We start from the raw sequence: 17,016 nt of genomic DNA, 5'->3' as shown, positions 1-17,016 counted from the left end.
TGTCAGCCCTGCATGAGACAGACTTTGTATGGATTCATTGATTGACAGCATGACTGGAAGCTGCCAGGCTTGAAGCATTGAGTCGGCTCAGTCGATTTGTCCTTGGCTGACAGAGAGAGAAGTGTGATGACACACAGAAAGAGCAAACTATTAATTCACAGAGTCAGTGTTACAGAGAACAGCAATGCAAGGACAGCACTAAAAGCGATCAGAAGGAAAAGAGGCCAAAGGTTTGATGAAAGTGATGATAACGAATATTAACTGAATGAAAAGGATCAACTTTTATTAAATGGTTAAAGCAATGTTTTATTCATATATTGTACAGCAGGTTTCAGTACAGTTACACTGACCCTTTTATGTGACAAGATGGAAATTTTGTGTGTTTGTCAAGACTTGGGGTACTTAAAAGAAACATACAGATGGTACAAAGTAGTTATTTATGACAAAGTGAACAAAAGTTTGAAATAAAAACAGACAAAATGTAACATTTACTCAACAGTGCAGGAAATATAATATGAAATATGTGTTGAACTAATAGCTTATTAACATTTTAATAGCTTCATATTATGACTTCAAATACTCCGCATCTCAATGTTCCCAGAAGAGCTATATTAAAATTAAGGTTTGAATATGGTTTTTGCTAGAAGTCTTACAAACAGAAGACAACAAAATTAAAACCTTTTTACTTTGCTCACTATTATTTATTTATTTAATTATTTTTGTTAAAAAGGGGTGTTTTTAATTACATTTATTTTTTTGCTCTGTACCGACTCTGTGAGTTCAGATGAGGTGTTTGTTTATAATAATTCAATGCTAAAGTTAATATGATCAGTGCTGTGTGTATGATGGAGAAGCTTTAAAGTGCAGTCCAATAACAAAATTTCAGATTTTCATATTTTGATATGGAGCAGTTTCCTAAAGTGCTATGCTAACATTTGGATGTTTAATTTGTTTTTGATAGGACTAGTTGATCATTTGGCTTGTGACATTGAAAACAGCTTAAACAAAAGTTTTGGTTTGAAGTGTGCATCTCAGCAGTACGTTGGTATCTGTTGGAACAGATGCCACTGTTAGCACAATGCTAAACAGCTAAAAACAAATATCACTGAAAAATCCAGATTTGATAAGTTTACAAACTAATGTGCCAATGTTTTCAGTGCTAAAATCAACTGCATGGATTGTGAGGGAACGTGGCAACATAAAATCACAGAAAGTAGACCAACAACAGGCATCAGGAGTTGACTACAGCAACGAGTCCCAGATATCAACAAATACTTTAATCGGGACCTCGACCTCTTCAATGTTTTGAACTGCAAGAAAGACACGCTATCTTGCTAGCTAGATATTTAGCTATCTCTTCAATATAAATTTCTGAATCCACTTTTCTACTTCAAGAATTAAGTTTGTGTTTATATTCCACCATCTTGTCTAGTACTTATTCATATCTTATATATTTTTGACATTGTGTCAATTTTGTCCCTTAACTGTTGACCGAGAGAACCCTGCTCAAAAATGCCCATGAGCCTGCATGATAAGGTTTCTTATCATGCACAAATGGCAAATAAGAAACCTTGAACTTTGAACCTTGAGTTATCTTAGCAAATAGAGTGGAAGCATCATGAAACTAATTTTGAATTTTGAAGGTATGGTGATGATTAAGTGCTCAAAAAAGAGGTCATTTGATTGATGGAGGCTGGAATGTTTATCATACCAATGCTAGTGCTAATGCTAAAGGTAAACAAATTGTTATAGCTTAATTATGTTTGCTAAAATCCTGCCAATCAAACTGAGATTGATGAATATAAATACAAAAGTAAATGCTATGGGGACAGCGCAGCACATTATGTTGACATCTAGATGATAAAATACATATGATAAAGCCAATACCGTTGTAAATTAGTGTTGATAATTCTAAATGTAAATGCTGAGGGGGTGATGATTATCTAATAATTGTGTCGGACTGTAACGATGATAAAGTCGTTACTTGTAATTATTAATGCGAGGACGTTTTGTTCTGAGATTTGTTGATGCAGCCCCATTATTTTGGTAATGATGATAAAGATAAAGGTGATAACAAAGCAGCGGTAGCAACCTTTGTGTGAGTAATAGTTACACATGTTCCATAAATATCCTGTTTACTCTCCCACTGTTTGATCTAACAGGTCTGCGAGGCAGACTCGCACAGACACTCCGAGTGCAGTATTGCAGAAATGACAGTCCTCCCTTTCCTTCCAGCTGTAGAGAACGCACCTTCAGCCATTCATCAGTGTCACCCTGTCGCCGTCGGTTACAGCCCGGGGCCCGTCGCGTCTTCATTACGGTCCAAATAAATCTGAAATAAAACCACAGATGATTTATTAGCTTCCGACGGCGTCGTGCTGGTTAGCATGGTCTGCCGCCACTCTGGCCTAGAGAGACAGTTCCCCGACATAAGCAGCAGAAATGTGATGTGACAGGGAGATGTTGGTTTGATATCAGTTTGTGATCACAAATTTTACCTGATGAGAGGAAGGGGGCACGAGGGAACTGTCACAGGCCAGTGGTGTTTGTCTGACGCATCCCTGCATGACGCGAGGAAGGAACGCGGAGGCTAGAGAGAGCCTTTAGGAAGAAAGCACAGTTGGCTTGTTCTCCCCATCCACTGAAGGGTGAAGTATGTCTTTTTTTTATGTGTGTGTGAGTGAGAGGGCGGAGGGAACTCATAAAGCTGTTAAAAATCAGCCTTTGCATTATATATAGTATATATAATTGTGTGCAATTTTAAAACTAATGCATTCATACAGGATGCCTATCTTTGCTTTACTCCACATTGGCTGCATCCTTCTGAAGCTGCTGAAACAGCTAATAATTTGCAATTAAATTATTAGTTTTCTTTTATTTATCACAGTTATGGACAGTTTTCTCAACTTCGATTCAGAAGCTGCTGAAGCCACAGTTCTTCCTGTGTAGTCAGTCACCTTGATGAAAAGCAAGAAGGTGATTTATTAAATATAATGATTCCTTGGACGTAACAAGCTGTGCATGTGCAGCCACTGACCAATGTGCAAAACACATGTGCATGCCTGTTGAGAGGGATAGCATGAAATATACATCCTCACCTCAAATGTAGTTGCAGTGCATGCAAAACCAGTGTAAAGCATGTAATGATTAAGATAAGAAAAATGTTTCTCTTTTTCAGAATGTTTGCTTTTCTGGTTGGTAAAGAATTTATTTTAATCGCCCAATTAAGCTCGTTTTCACGATCATTTTGTGTCGTCTTTTCTACGTCTCTTACAATAGGTACATTTTAAGAAGCAGAGGAAAATAGCAATGGTACATTGCTAAAAGTAATTTTTAAATAGATTTATTAAACAAAAAAAAGAAACAATGTGTACAATTTTATATATAACTATAAACCATCTGGGTTGAAATATACAATGGCAAAAATTTCATTCATTTTTGGAAAATGATGGTCTGACGGGACAAATTGATGTTCACAGATGCCTTTCATCCAATCAAGGAAGAATGGGCAAAAATGTACAAATGCATGCCACACTTTCTAGATTTACATTCACTCGCATTACACCTTTACTTTTAATTTTCTATATTTTCGTTAACTTAGGACAGATAAAACTATGTTGTTTTCTCATGGTGACCACTAACATCGGCAACTTGATAAACTGACAATAAATTTTAGAGACCAACATTTCTTTCAGTCCTGGTTTTTATACAATCGATTTAACTTATCCAACAAATCTTTTTAGATTCGATTTTCTATTTCTTTAAAAGGTCACTGATTTACAGACAACTGTATAAACTGAAGTCTTGCACTTCATCATTCTCTTTATAAATGACCCACTTTATTTATTTGTGGAAGAAAAAAAAAACTTGAGGATGTCTGTACCTTCTCTCCGTCCACATGTTGTTTCTCTTTCTTAAGAGACACAGTCTGCCCCGACTGTGTGCTGCTGAGATAAAAGGTCAGGATTTAGTCTGATATTTGTTTTGTGGCCAGCCGTGCCTCTAACCCTGGAGCTGGTCCCGGTGTAGCCCGTCGCAGCAGAGCCCAGTCCAGATGACAGAGCTCCAGCTGACTCCAGGCCAGTTCAGCGGGGAGAGGCACAGCTGAGACCTGCAGGTGTCACATTGTCCTGGTTGTCACTAACCCAATTACACCTGGACCGCTGGGGACAAGCTCGCTCCACTATGAGGTACGAAAGCACAGGCACACATTTATGTACAGGCAGTTTTAATACACGCAGATATCAAAGACGTGTTTAAGGGAGAAGATGGGGGTAAACTCAAGTTTTAACTAAAGAAAAAAAAGAAGACAGGAAGTTATTTCTAAGTCTGCTAATTAATCGAACATTAGTAAAACCACATAGAGTGGACGAAAGCAAGAGAAAAGACACATTAAAAGAAAATTCTTATTTTAATTTTATGCTGTAATTCCCATCTTTCCTTTTTTTGTTACTGTTCTCTCGCCTTTATTATGTGTCTGTCTCAGAGTCTTTTTTGCGTTTTTAAACGTGTATGAACAAACGTATCACTGATTAAATATTTGCAGCCATAATTGCAGTAAAGCAACTAAATATGCGGGTGTTTGTGTCCCAGGATAACATGTTTCTGATATTATGGGGACACAGATGTGTCTGCATAGTTGCATAATGGGGAATTGTGTCAAAAGCAAGTTCTCTTGATGTCAATCATTATTTTTTTATGGCAAAACGTCCTTTAATTTTACTGTTAGGCAGGCTCTTTTTCTGTATAAAGATATATTAATGTGTGTAAGTCAGTGTAAAATCCTCTTAAGTCATGGAAACACAACTGTGCGCGAGTGTGTGTTTGTATGTGTGTGCTCTAATGGTGTTTAATGCCCAGACTAATGGTTTCAGCAGGGAATCCTTGTGCCGAGCTTTAGTCCAGGCCCAGGCTGATCGCTGGCAGGACCATTCCTCATCTTGATACCGCATGGAGGTGAGAGCCAGGGGAACACACACACACACACACACACACACACACACACACCAGCAGCCTTTGCCTCTCACCAGCTACTGTGATCTCTGTTTCTTTTCCTTTGTTTCCTATTAGTTCTTGCATTTTATGTCTCTTGCTACCTTATAAGCTGTCTCCCCATTTCTCTTGAGTTACGTTTTTGCTCCTATTGTTTTTATTAGCACCCTTCCAGCTAAAACAAAAATAAAAATTGCTTGCCCATTATGATTTTTTTTTTTACTTAAATAACAATGCTTCAGCACCGAATAGGTATCAGAGCTATCTAAAATGTTTCCCTTAGAAGAGCATTTATTGGACCCTCAGGTTAAGACACACAAGAAATATTTCCTGTCACAACCTATCGAGGTTTTGGGGCTTTATGAAGTGGTGACTGAATCTAACAGATGTCCCCAGACTGCTGGAGCTGAAGGTACGGGGTTGGTGTAGAGCTTTAATTCTTAAAAAAAAAAAAATGCACCAAGTACAATCTGTTTACCAGTGAGTGGGTTAGGAGGTTCTTAGGGTTTTGACCAATTTTATATGTGACACATAAAATCAATTATTATTGCTACTACTGCTGAAATAATCCAACATGTAGATTATTAGTTGTAATAATGTTATTTCTATTTATATATTGTTGATTGTGACGCAGAGAGTCAAGCAGAGATATACTGTAATTAACACCAGCTGAATATATAGCCCAATCTGGTCAGATTTTGCTTCTTATGAATAGCATTAATGTTCTAGGTAAAAATAAACAGGAACTTGGATTCTGGAAAACATACTAAAAATGGAGTTCATGAAGAACAGTTAGAGTCCATTGATAAAATAAATAAAGCAAAGTATCCTACCAAATATTCCATTCAAACAATCCTCTTGCAACTGAGACAATCACTGAGACTGTAATGACAACTAAAAATCACTACAACCTGCAACCTCTATCTGATATTAAGTTGATTCCTAAATATAGAAAAAACAAATTCAACAAGACAATACTAATGTACCGTGTTTTCATGCAGCTAAAGACTGAATTCCACACTCTTGAGCCCAACACACATGCACTATTCATGCTGGGTACTACTAAAATGAAACACAAACACATACTCCATAGATGTGGCAACAATTGATGTTTTATAAAATTAATAATATTGCAAGCTGCATTTTTTTCTAGCATCATGCTGCAGAGTGATGTTTATGTGTAGTGTTTTTGGATGAATCTGTAAGCGCAACCCTTGCTTTGAAGCTGTTTGGATTTGGGCGCCATGAGGCCTTATCGTTGGCTCTTATTGGTGCTCGTTTCTTGGATTCGAGGTAACTTAAGGACCTTTCTGACATTTTGGAGAGAACATAGGAAGCTGGAATTGAATGCAGAGGAGACTTTTGACATAGTAATAAGTGAGTTTGCATAATGTTGATTCTGCAGTCCAATGTTGTGGACTATGTCAAAGAAGACTAGCCTCGTATTAGGGGAAATCATATTTGTGGGTTTCTGCACAGTGGCACATTTGTTAGCAACGTTGCCTTTCCAAAAGAAGTTATTGAGTTAGAATCCCAGATTGGCATCTTTCTACACAGAGTTTGGATATTCCCCCCTTCATCTCTCTAATAACTTGTCTTTAGATGTGAGTGTATCCGTGCATCATTATTTGCACTGTTACCCTGTGATGGAGTAGCGAGTTGTCCAGTGTGTGCTCCACTTTAGGCCAAATGAACGCTGGAGTTGTGACACCGGCCCCGGCAACCCTGCATAGAAAAGCAGGTATAGACAATGGATGGCTGGATTTGTGGGTTGAATCAACTGACTTTTGAAAGAAAAGCTGATTGAAGAGCATCATGATGAAGAGGAAAGTGCAAGGTGGTAGAGGTGGAATATGGATAGCAGAGTGTAAGACAAAAAAGTAGGCGGGGAAGTAAAAGGGTGCATGTGGATGTAACAGAATGCAGGGTTGAAAATGAGAAGAAGGCATGGGGTATTTCTGTATGTGTGGGTGTAAGTGTAAGGAAGCAGGCGGTATATGGGTATATTGGTGCCGGGCAGCGGGGCTGGGGGTGTGTGTCAGTACAGATGCTCTGTGACCGGGTGTCACAGCTCGGGCCAGGAAGCTGAATCCACCGATTAATCACCAGGCCCCTCCGCTTGTAATCAAACGGGCTCTGGCCATGATGTATGAGCCATGTCACAGTTACTGACTAACACACACACACACACGCAGAGACACACACACACACATGCTGCATTCACAGTTCATCACATGCACACGTGCAGTCACAAACGTATGAGGACGAACAGACGCACGCGGCACCCAGAACAACCTCTGGCGGCTCACCGGGATTATGGCTGTCTTCCAAAGGCCACTGGGGCAGACTTCAAAGGCGCAAACATAAACATCGTACAAAACCCAACACATTAAAATCTTAGTCAGCAGCACAGCGCGAGGAAACAGAAAGACCTGGAGAAAAAGAGTGGGAGCTGAGAAAAAAACTAAGGTGAGTCAGAGGGAATTTGGGACTAATGAGGAAGACTGATATACTGAATAATGGGAGTAGAAGAAAGACGGATGAAAAGATCGGAGTCCAGAGAAAGAGGCCTGTAAATGAACGAATCAGGGAAGAGATAATGAGCGAATGAGCTCCATGAGCTCCAGAAGGAAGTGAGGAGCTGAGGCTGGGATGAAGAGGTGAATCCATGGGGATGAGGGTAAAGCTCTTGGTCAGCGGTTTCCACGGCAGCACCGGACAGGGTAGCTGACAGGATGAATAATTTAGGACGAGGTGTGTGGACATCGATCCCGCAATTCACTTTGGCCTGATCACACTGACCCGTGCACAGACTCTCACAGAGGCAGACGCACTTAAATCACCACAGATAAGAGCTGACCTCCATCAAACCTACATAGTAGCAAATGATTGCCATCTTACAGCCATTATTTTGGCTACAACACAGTTAAAACGCCATTATCTCCAGCTTTACTCTGGCGTTAATGTGCACTTCTGGCATGCTTATCAAACAGCACCCTTCTTATTTAGTGGCAACGGTGTATAAAAATAATAAAATCTCTCTATATTTCACTGTAGTGGATGATCTTACGTTGATAAAATTAAAGACATTTTTACGTTTAAAGTCAGTACATTTATTCCATGGGGAGAAATCAATATAATGAAAAGTTTATGCTTTCTTTTTTTTTTTTTTTCAATTTTGAAAATTTCCTAGAAGAAAATTTTGAGTAGAGCCATTTCAAGCTAAATTTCTGATCCATGACACAGAGGCCCAAAACCAAAGAACATGGGTTTTAAGTAAGACTAATGTGCTTTTACCTTTATAAATCAATAAGTGGCTCGAAAAAAAAAAGTGCTCTGTATTTCAAACTCAAGAACCTTTGGGGCTTTTAATGACTTAAATAAGTAAGCAACAAAATATCATACAACACTGGTACTTTTGACTCATTGAGGAATTTAAAAAAAAAAAAGCAAACATATCAGGTTTGGTCCTATTGTTTATAATTTCAACTAGACCCAGGTTAAGAACCACAGATCTAATTCAAAGTGAATTTAAAGCTGTCTTGAGTGTTTTCGTAGTGTATATGTGTATATGTTTTACTGTTTTAATGTTTTGGGACACAAGTGGCCTTTATTCCTTCTACCACCGATCCACACAGCACCATGTAGTTCTACAAAAGCTAAACCTCACATGCAAATTAATTCTATATTACTTCCTGAAGACTTACTTATTATATCCTATGTTCATTAATTGTGGTTCCCTAAATAGACCAGGTGGTGCTAATGGAGTACAACAGATTAAAAATGCATGATCATACCAAAATAACAGTCTTATCAGAGCCACAACTCCACACTATAGAATGGCATGAGCAAGACTGTATAAATGTATCAATTTTTGAAGTAAATAATTATGAATTGACAAAGGATTAGTCAGTTCTTCAAAATTCAACTGAAAACTAAGACGAAGAGACAAAATGACCAGCACTCATTGAAGCTAGCGATTTATTTTCTTACTTATTAGATCATTTATATACTTATTAGATCATCCATATAATCAAATTATATGGATGATTACATGAAGACTCAGGTAACATCTGCATCTTTTTTTTTTTTGTTTTTTTTTTGCCTGTGTTGATAGACGCCAATGACTGTGAATGCTGCTAGCTTTCAGTGGTTTAATCTGTCTAAAGTCTTTCCTGTTTGGACCCCATACTTCCTGTCGACTACAACCTGATACTTCCCAGTTCAGGCACATGTCTTTCATGCTCGTTGCCTCCGATGCAAACCAAACACAGACGCTCCCACTGTTTGTTTTTCCTGCAGGAAAGAAGCAAGGGACAACTTTTAGATACTTATTTACATGGGGAACCTCTAATTGAGCAACTCCGTGCCGCCCGATGACAAATCGTCATATTTCACCACTTTATTACTTTGGCGAGATTGATATTAAACCCCGGTTATAATGAACATCCACTTAAATGGCAGTCTTACTTTTTTTTTTTTTTTTTAGCAACGTTCCCTCAGCCTCTGGCACAACACAAAACCATTTTTAACCCGGCAGAACAATGTTTCTCCGAAATCTCCCCGGCTTCGCAGGCACCTCTCCTCTTCATTCATCACACAGCCTGAACAAGTGACCGGGGAATGACCTCGCTCGCACGCAGACGCTCACACACATACACACACACTGGCAAACTTGGAATCATCCCACACAAAAGCATGATTCATTTATCACAAACGATGGATACCTTGGAACACATGCTCCAGCACGCGCCCTCGTACACTCCCACGTAGACACGTACCTCGGCGCGCACGCTCACGTGTAGCGGCTCCTTTCACATCCGTTACAGATGGGTTCTCCTCCTCCTCGCTCCTAAATGAATATAAATATGTCTCTTTGACATCATTCATCTGCCAGAGATGAACACATTTGCCTCATTTTGCCAAAAGAGGCAGTGTTGCCTTCTCTTGTGTCGCAGAGAGACGCATCTGGGGAAACCGAAATTGAAAAGCAGAGTGGCGGCAAGGATGAAAGGTTCAGAAAATAATAATAATCCAGCGGCATCTGATATGGCCTGGGACCGAACGGTAAATGATAACGCAAATGCTTAATGCGGTTTTTGTTTTGCCCTCCCACAAAGACAAGCAGGTGAACAAACTTCCCACTCTTTTTTAAACACATTTCATTTGCTGCTGCCTCCGACGATCAAATCCGATCCCATCTCTTGTGATGGCGAGCATTTAAGACGTGGTGCTTTGCGGCCCATCAGCGGCATTCTCCACCTGTGCAAAACACCTTAAAGGTGTCCTGACATAATCGGTAACAATCAGGGAGAAGATGACGGCTAGATGATAAGCCGAAGGAGATATGATGGGAACAGATTGAAACAAAATGGCGGGTGACGTGGCACAAGGAGTTATGTTGTACGGGCCAGTGACGAGAATTCACGGAAGAACGCCAATCAAGTGTTTGAGAGATAAAGATCATCCAGGAAGTTTATTTTTGTTCTCTTAGGGATCCAAGAAGGAAAGCAGTACACCTGTTGAGAGCCCCTTTCTGCCACATTATAAAAAAAAAAAACAAAACAAAAAAAACTCTTTCATGTCATTAAGACATCCTTCAATTATAATTTAGAAACCATTACCAAACATGACCCGTACACTCGGTCGCAACGTCTTCTTAATGTTCTGCCAGTGACGCCCTGAGGGAGGCGACAGCGGTTTTCAAAGTGAACCAGCTTCTGCTGCAATCTGTGCTCCATATGTCATTAAGGCCATTAGGGAAACGCTGCGTTAACGTTAAAGCTACAGCGCCAGCCTGGTTGAATGTGAGCCGCTGTGGTTCGACATAAAAGCGCCGTCTCACTTTGTCTCCCCTTCCTCTCTTTGTCTGGCTGCCTGCCTTAACAAGCCATTGTCTTTCTTTCCCACCACCATGCTTTTCGGAACTGCATCCTCCATTTCCCCGCTTTGAGTCATTTCTCTTTCACTTTGCCCTCCCTCCACCCCCTGCTGCCTGTCTATCTCACCTTCACAGGCGCTACGCTCTGCCACTGGGGGCAGTAGAAGAAAGGGGCTTTGGGTTCTTGGGATAATACGACCAGTGAAGGAACTTTGACATTCCGAGAAATTGTTCCGGTTTTATTTATATCACCATCTTTTTTGCTCTTAGATTTATTTAGTTTAGCTTTTTTATGTTTATTTTTGATATTATTTTAGAGTATTTAGAAAGAAAATAGAATCCAATTAGCATGCAATAACCTAAAGTGACACAAAATTAAAAAAAAAAATCCAAACCTGTCTTTTACAGAACAAAAAAGATAAAAAGTTTCCATTTTGTCTCCATTTCATAAAGTAATTCATATGAGGGCATAAACAAATGAGAAACAAAACATCAACTCTTGAAATGTACCCCTCATTCATCCTGGGAATTGTCTGTCTTCAGTATGATTTTATATCTCACTAGATTTCTCAGTTTATTTTCAAATGCATTGCAGTAATGAACCCCCCTGTAACTAGGGCACATTTCTTTTAGTTTTTCATCTGTTCGTTGTTTATATACACTTATCCTCGCGGGATAAGCCTGTCTCCAGGATCCATTGGGCGAGAGGCCGGTGGTTGCACCCTGGACAGGTCGCCAGTCTGTCGCAGGAACCCACACATGCACAGGAATAATATGCAGAGTCTTTGTAGAAAGACCCTAAGCCAGAAATCACACCCAGGACGGCAATAGTGGCCATCAATGACACTGTTCAGTCATTTTACTTCTTAAAACCATTTTAAAAATGTATTTTTAGGTTCAGGGACCAATTTATTTTTAGCTTAGGGTCAGGTTGGTTTAGCTTTTCCTATTCATATTTTGTATTTCCTCTGATCGTCTTCGTCTAACATTAACATTTGTTTGATGACTTGAAATGTTATTTTTCAACAAAAAGGAGGAAAGGGCTTTCACGGCACTGTAAATATTTTGAGAACCAAAGTTTCAAATAGCTTGTCAAAATTGGAACAATAACTATTGCAAACAGTGTGTATTATGACCTTATGTTGACAATGTTTTTGACTCTATGTGCTATTGCAACAGACTTTGACATATTTGTCCTAATATAATTTATTTGGTTTCCAGCACAGTTTGTGATCCCTAATGAGCCTTAAAGATTTGCTTTCATAAACTATGTTGTGAAACTTTACTAAGAAAAATGCACCTGCACATTTTTCTTTTATTTTAGGCAATAGAAATGATCTTTGTTGATTCAACAACGCATCACAGTTGGAAACCAAGAAACCAGTAGGGTATGTTCACCTAGAGGTTAGCTAGAGGTCAGCGAGTGTAGTGTCATGTCATGTCTCCGCTCCGATCCCGCCACCCCTCCCGTTTCTTCTTCTTCCTCCTCGTTTCTTCTCACCTCCTCCTTCCCCATTCCTGTGACAAAGAGAGCCAGTTTGGTTGCCAAGGAAACAGGCTTTTTCTACGGCGATGTTAGAACACGTGGGAAGGACAGGGCGGCTTTTGTTTCGCTCCCGAGATGAAGGATTTTCCACATGCATGTTTAATCGCCAGACTTATGGCCCCCGAAGCCCAAGAACCCCGGCCCATCCACCACCGCCTGATTATGCTCAATGGAGCTTCTGACACCGTCATCTCGCCTGTTTTATCACACTTCGCGGCTCTCACAGCGGCCAGCCAAGCCATTGTTGCACAGCGTTCCTGATGAGACCACAGCTGGGACCGCAGATAGTCAGATCAAACAAGGAAGGCATACATGCATCCATTAATGGGTGCACCCCTGGTCAAATAAACGTACACAAGGCTGGGTTTACAATCCTTTTTTGCCTTTTCGTGCATGTTGGCACCCACCCAGTTCTCTTTGGCTTCGCACAGCAGGGGGACAACATGGCTGATCTCCATGGGAACTGTGTGTGCCGTTCTGCTACAGCTGTGATGTATGTGGTGACACTTTTAACCCTGTGGTGAACTCTATATTGCAGGGAGACTATTCCCCCCCCAACCTCCCTGCTATTTGTTGCGTATGGCTTGAGCTAACGATATATACAAGGGTCACGGTCTGCTACAGAGTTTGCTTCCTGCATGAGGAAGAAAAAATATGCTACCCTTATCGTGGAAACCATAAATGAAATGTTTTAAAATATGACATGTTGTTGGTCATTTATCAGTCACTGTGATTTATTGCCAATTTTTGCCAAGTATACATCAAAAGTACACCAGAAATAATTCAGATGCGGATATCTTTTGATGGTTTTGAAGATGTATTTGAGCTTCACACCCCCTCGCCCTGCACTTATAATGAAACCACTTTTTTAAGGTCCATTTTGAATCAAAATTATACCAAAAGAGTAAAAAAAAACTAGTGCATAAAACGACAGCCTGAAGGTTTTAGTCATATTTGGATGTAAAAAAATATATATATCCACCCATCACTGTGACCGATGTCTTTAGTTGCCATTGGGCAAAGGTAGAGTACGTCCTGGATGGATCACCAATAGATTAATAAAAAAAAAGTACTGTTAATTGCTATAATTTTTAAAATCCTATAAAAATTTTATCACAATCTTTAAGAATTGTGAGAAATAAATTCGCCTTTAAAATGGTGAAAATCACACACAGGCTTATCGCTTCAGGCAGACATGACTAGACCATCGTTAAGTCACATATTGAAGGAGGCTAGACTTCATTAAACCTCATTCATTTAGTTTATTGGAATTCTGATTGTCACAAATTAAACAGAGCATCGTGGTACGATTGAAGGAGGCCTTTGGAAAGGTAATTGGAGTATTTTCTGAGTCTGGTAAGAGGTTTACTCCAAGCACTTTAAATTAAAAATAATTTAAAGTAGCCTTTCCACTGTACAGAACATAGTCGTGGAGAACATTCAAAACCGCTGCCGTCACACCTTGGTCTGGCTGTCCAAACAAATTCCCTAGCACTAATCGTACCAGCAGACCGCAAGAAAAAAAATCTCTCTAAAAACCTTCATCACGTGACTTATAGCTGAAACATAATACCGTTGGTATGAAAGTCCATGCCTGTACAATAAAAAAAAAAGAGAGTGTGGAAGTTTAACTTTCTGGAGGGTGTGCCAGAAGGAAACTTTTGCTTTTTTTTAGCTAAATATAAAAGTCAGAGAGAGAGAACTGACACAAAGAACACTGGAGTAATGTTCTTGGCAGAGATTAGTTTAAGATTGAATATTTCGTAAACTACAACAGAGGACATGGTTTGCAGAAACCAACTACTGTATTCCAGGAGGTGGTTTTCCAGGAACATGGAGGTCATGGTAAGGGAATGCTTTAATGCAGGGAAGCCGGGCCAGCTCACCATCACATCATCTACCATGAATTCCACCATGTAGGGGTGGAATTCAGGGGGGTATTCAGTGGAAATGTGACACCATATATATATATATATATATATATATATATATATATATATATATAAGATGAAACATAATTGGACCCTGAAACATGGAAACACAGTAAGCCCACCAACAACTGACAGAAAGTTAGGAAATGAAAAAGCCTGGACTGAGTCAACGCCCAGTTGATCTTATTGCTTTGCTGCGTGACTAGAAATGGGCTGTACGTGCAGCGGGGCAATGTTTGTCAGGGACTGATAAATGGCAAGAAGTTATTTCATTTGAAGAGGGTAGCAAAAATGTAGGACATGGTGTCCTAACTCTAGTGGTGAAAATGACCCCAAGCACACATTCAAACTGGTTTTGGAATGGACGAAGTGGACTTAAGCTAAGGTTCTGGAATGGCGCTGACCTCAACCCTACTAAAATATTATGGCTTGACATTTAGGTCTGCGTTTGAAAACCAACCAACTTAAAGAAACCCAACCAATTCTAACGAGAAAAATCTTCAAATTAATAGCCCGAATTATGACCGAAGTTTGTTGATCGCCACAAGAAGCAGCCAACCTTAGATTCACACCTGTGCACTCTAGTTTTAAAGCAATATTGCAGTTTATTTTGTATCGCTCCACCTGCCCAAAGTAAGCAGGACTTTTATAACTATCATAAGCACATGTAAGCATCTCATTGATACCAATTGCTGAACCACCTTGACCGCATTTTAAAGATGGAAGACAGCCGCGGTCTGGTTTGGTGACTGGTAGGCTTCACTGTTTGTTTGGCCCTCACGTGTTTGTTTCCGGCCTGGTTCCAGATATGTATGTTCCTTATTGTCACACAACAATTCTACAGAGCTTCTGTGGGCACGCATTTTCCACTGACATTTACAAATCACGCACTTTGTTTCATACATAAAAAAGGGTCAAGCAAACAAAACCCGGGCCCGGATATGCAAGTGAAAACACGGTTAGATTTCTCCGGAGGTTTACATACAGAGTGACTAACCAACGTTGTTGTGTGAAGACACAGTCACGTATACCTCCAGTGTCTCTGACTCCATCATTGTGACATAAACATGTAAGTGTCACTGTCAATACAGAAACTTAGCACACAAAAAAAAAAATATGTAATTTACGACTTCTGAAGTTCAGTCAAAGGTCATGGCTTCCTGCTGTGCTGGACACATAGAGGAACCCCAGGTAAATATGTAAAAAAAATAAATAATAATAATAATAATAATAATTAAATTAATCTTTCATAGCAGCAGCACAACCCAGCTCAAAAAAAAAAAAAAGAATCAAATATTTAATTGAAGAATTTACTCCATAAGGGCCAAAAAAAAAATCACGGTTGGTGAGCAGGATAGTGCAGAAAATAATGTTATTTTAGCTTCACCAAGTGTCCATAACCTGCATTAGATTTTATCTCCATGCCAACCAGGTGTCTGGGAGGCATGCTAGGAAACTGAGCTTGGAGTTTAAATGCTTTTGGTTCAGATCAGACCAAGATTAGAGCACTCTGGATTTGTTTGGCATGTGTCGAAAGGTTAAAAAAAAACAAACAAACAAACAAAAACATCTCATGCCCACCCAGTGTTAAGCACGGTGGAGGATCTGTGAATCTGACGATATGTTCTTTTTCGAAAGCTAATAGGATCATTAACAGAATGCATGGTATCCTTAACTCTTTAAAGTACTAATATATTTTCCAAAAGAATATAATGGCTTCTCCCAAAATTTGGAAAAGCTGTCATTGTTGGGTTTTTCAACTGATACTGACCCACAACAAATAACCAAGTCACCACAGACATCAGCATCAATCAACACCAGAGGCTCCACAGACCTAAATCCTACAGAAAAGTTACTCTTTTTTTGAATTTCCCAACCTTGTGAAATTATAAAGTTAATGAAGAAGTGCTGTGCTGTTGTAGGACCTCCAAAATGTGTTTCACACAATTGAACAGAACCATCAATTTCTTCTTATTTTGTCCCCCAACTACATTTTTTTAAAATTAAATGTAAAGATTATGCCACTCCAATAAAGATGAATTTATTTGAAGGCTTTTCCTTGCTGCATCTGTGTTGCCCTTGCAGAAATGAGGCATTTCTTCTGCGTTTCCACCACTAGGAGTGCTGCAGCTTTGCACAAAAACCAGTCCTCCCAATTCCCCCAGCACTGCTGCTTCTCTCACCGTGAGCCATGAGGAGCAGAGGAGGAAGGGGAGCTGACACCCAATAAAAGCTCACAAGCAGACACCCTCTTAATCATACACTTTATTATGTTTGTGCTTTACAGAAACAATCGGTTCCACATTGAACCAGTTGCGGGGTGATAATATATTGTGAGGGACGGACAGATAATGCAGACAAAGTGATTGCGGATGACAAAACAAATATATGTTCAAGCGAGATCTTAAAAATAAATCACATTTCCAGCACTTTGTGAAACAGCGACTGCAGAGACAAACAGCAGTACACGCTGAGTTTAAAGAACATTTTTCTGAGATTTTTTACCATTTCTTACAACACAAAAATTTCTCAATTCTAACACACATATATATATAGACATTTTATTAAAGTAGTAGGGGGATTTTCTTGATTTCTTTCGCAAGGTTAGTGTAGCAGAAACAAAACAAAGGGAACATTCCATGTGTTGTTGGAGCTCCTCGGTTCTG

The 17,016-nt window shown here is 39.6% G+C and overlaps 1 long non-coding RNA gene across 1 annotated transcript; it reads right to left on the bottom strand.

The window, feature by feature from the left end:
- Nucleotides 1-261: 261 nt before the first annotated feature.
- Nucleotides 262-3,946, bottom strand: LOC106945345 (uncharacterized). Its single transcript, XR_001424540.1, has 3 exons — nt 3,884-3,946; nt 2,499-2,601; nt 262-2,332 (listed from the first exon to the last, which is right to left on the bottom strand). It is a non-coding gene; the product is annotated as an uncharacterized LOC106945345 (long non-coding RNA).
- Between the last annotated feature and the right edge of the window lie 13,070 nt (nt 3,947-17,016).

Source organism: Poecilia latipinna, unplaced genomic scaffold (assembly GCF_001443285.1).
Source record: "Poecilia latipinna isolate Pla-1442-1.1 unplaced genomic scaffold, P_latipinna-1.0 Scaffold141, whole genome shotgun sequence".
Lineage (NCBI taxonomy): Eukaryota > Metazoa > Chordata > Actinopteri > Cyprinodontiformes > Poeciliidae > Poecilia > Poecilia latipinna.
Note: the sequence above shows the minus strand (reverse complement) of the source record. Positions and strands in the feature narration are given on the sequence as shown.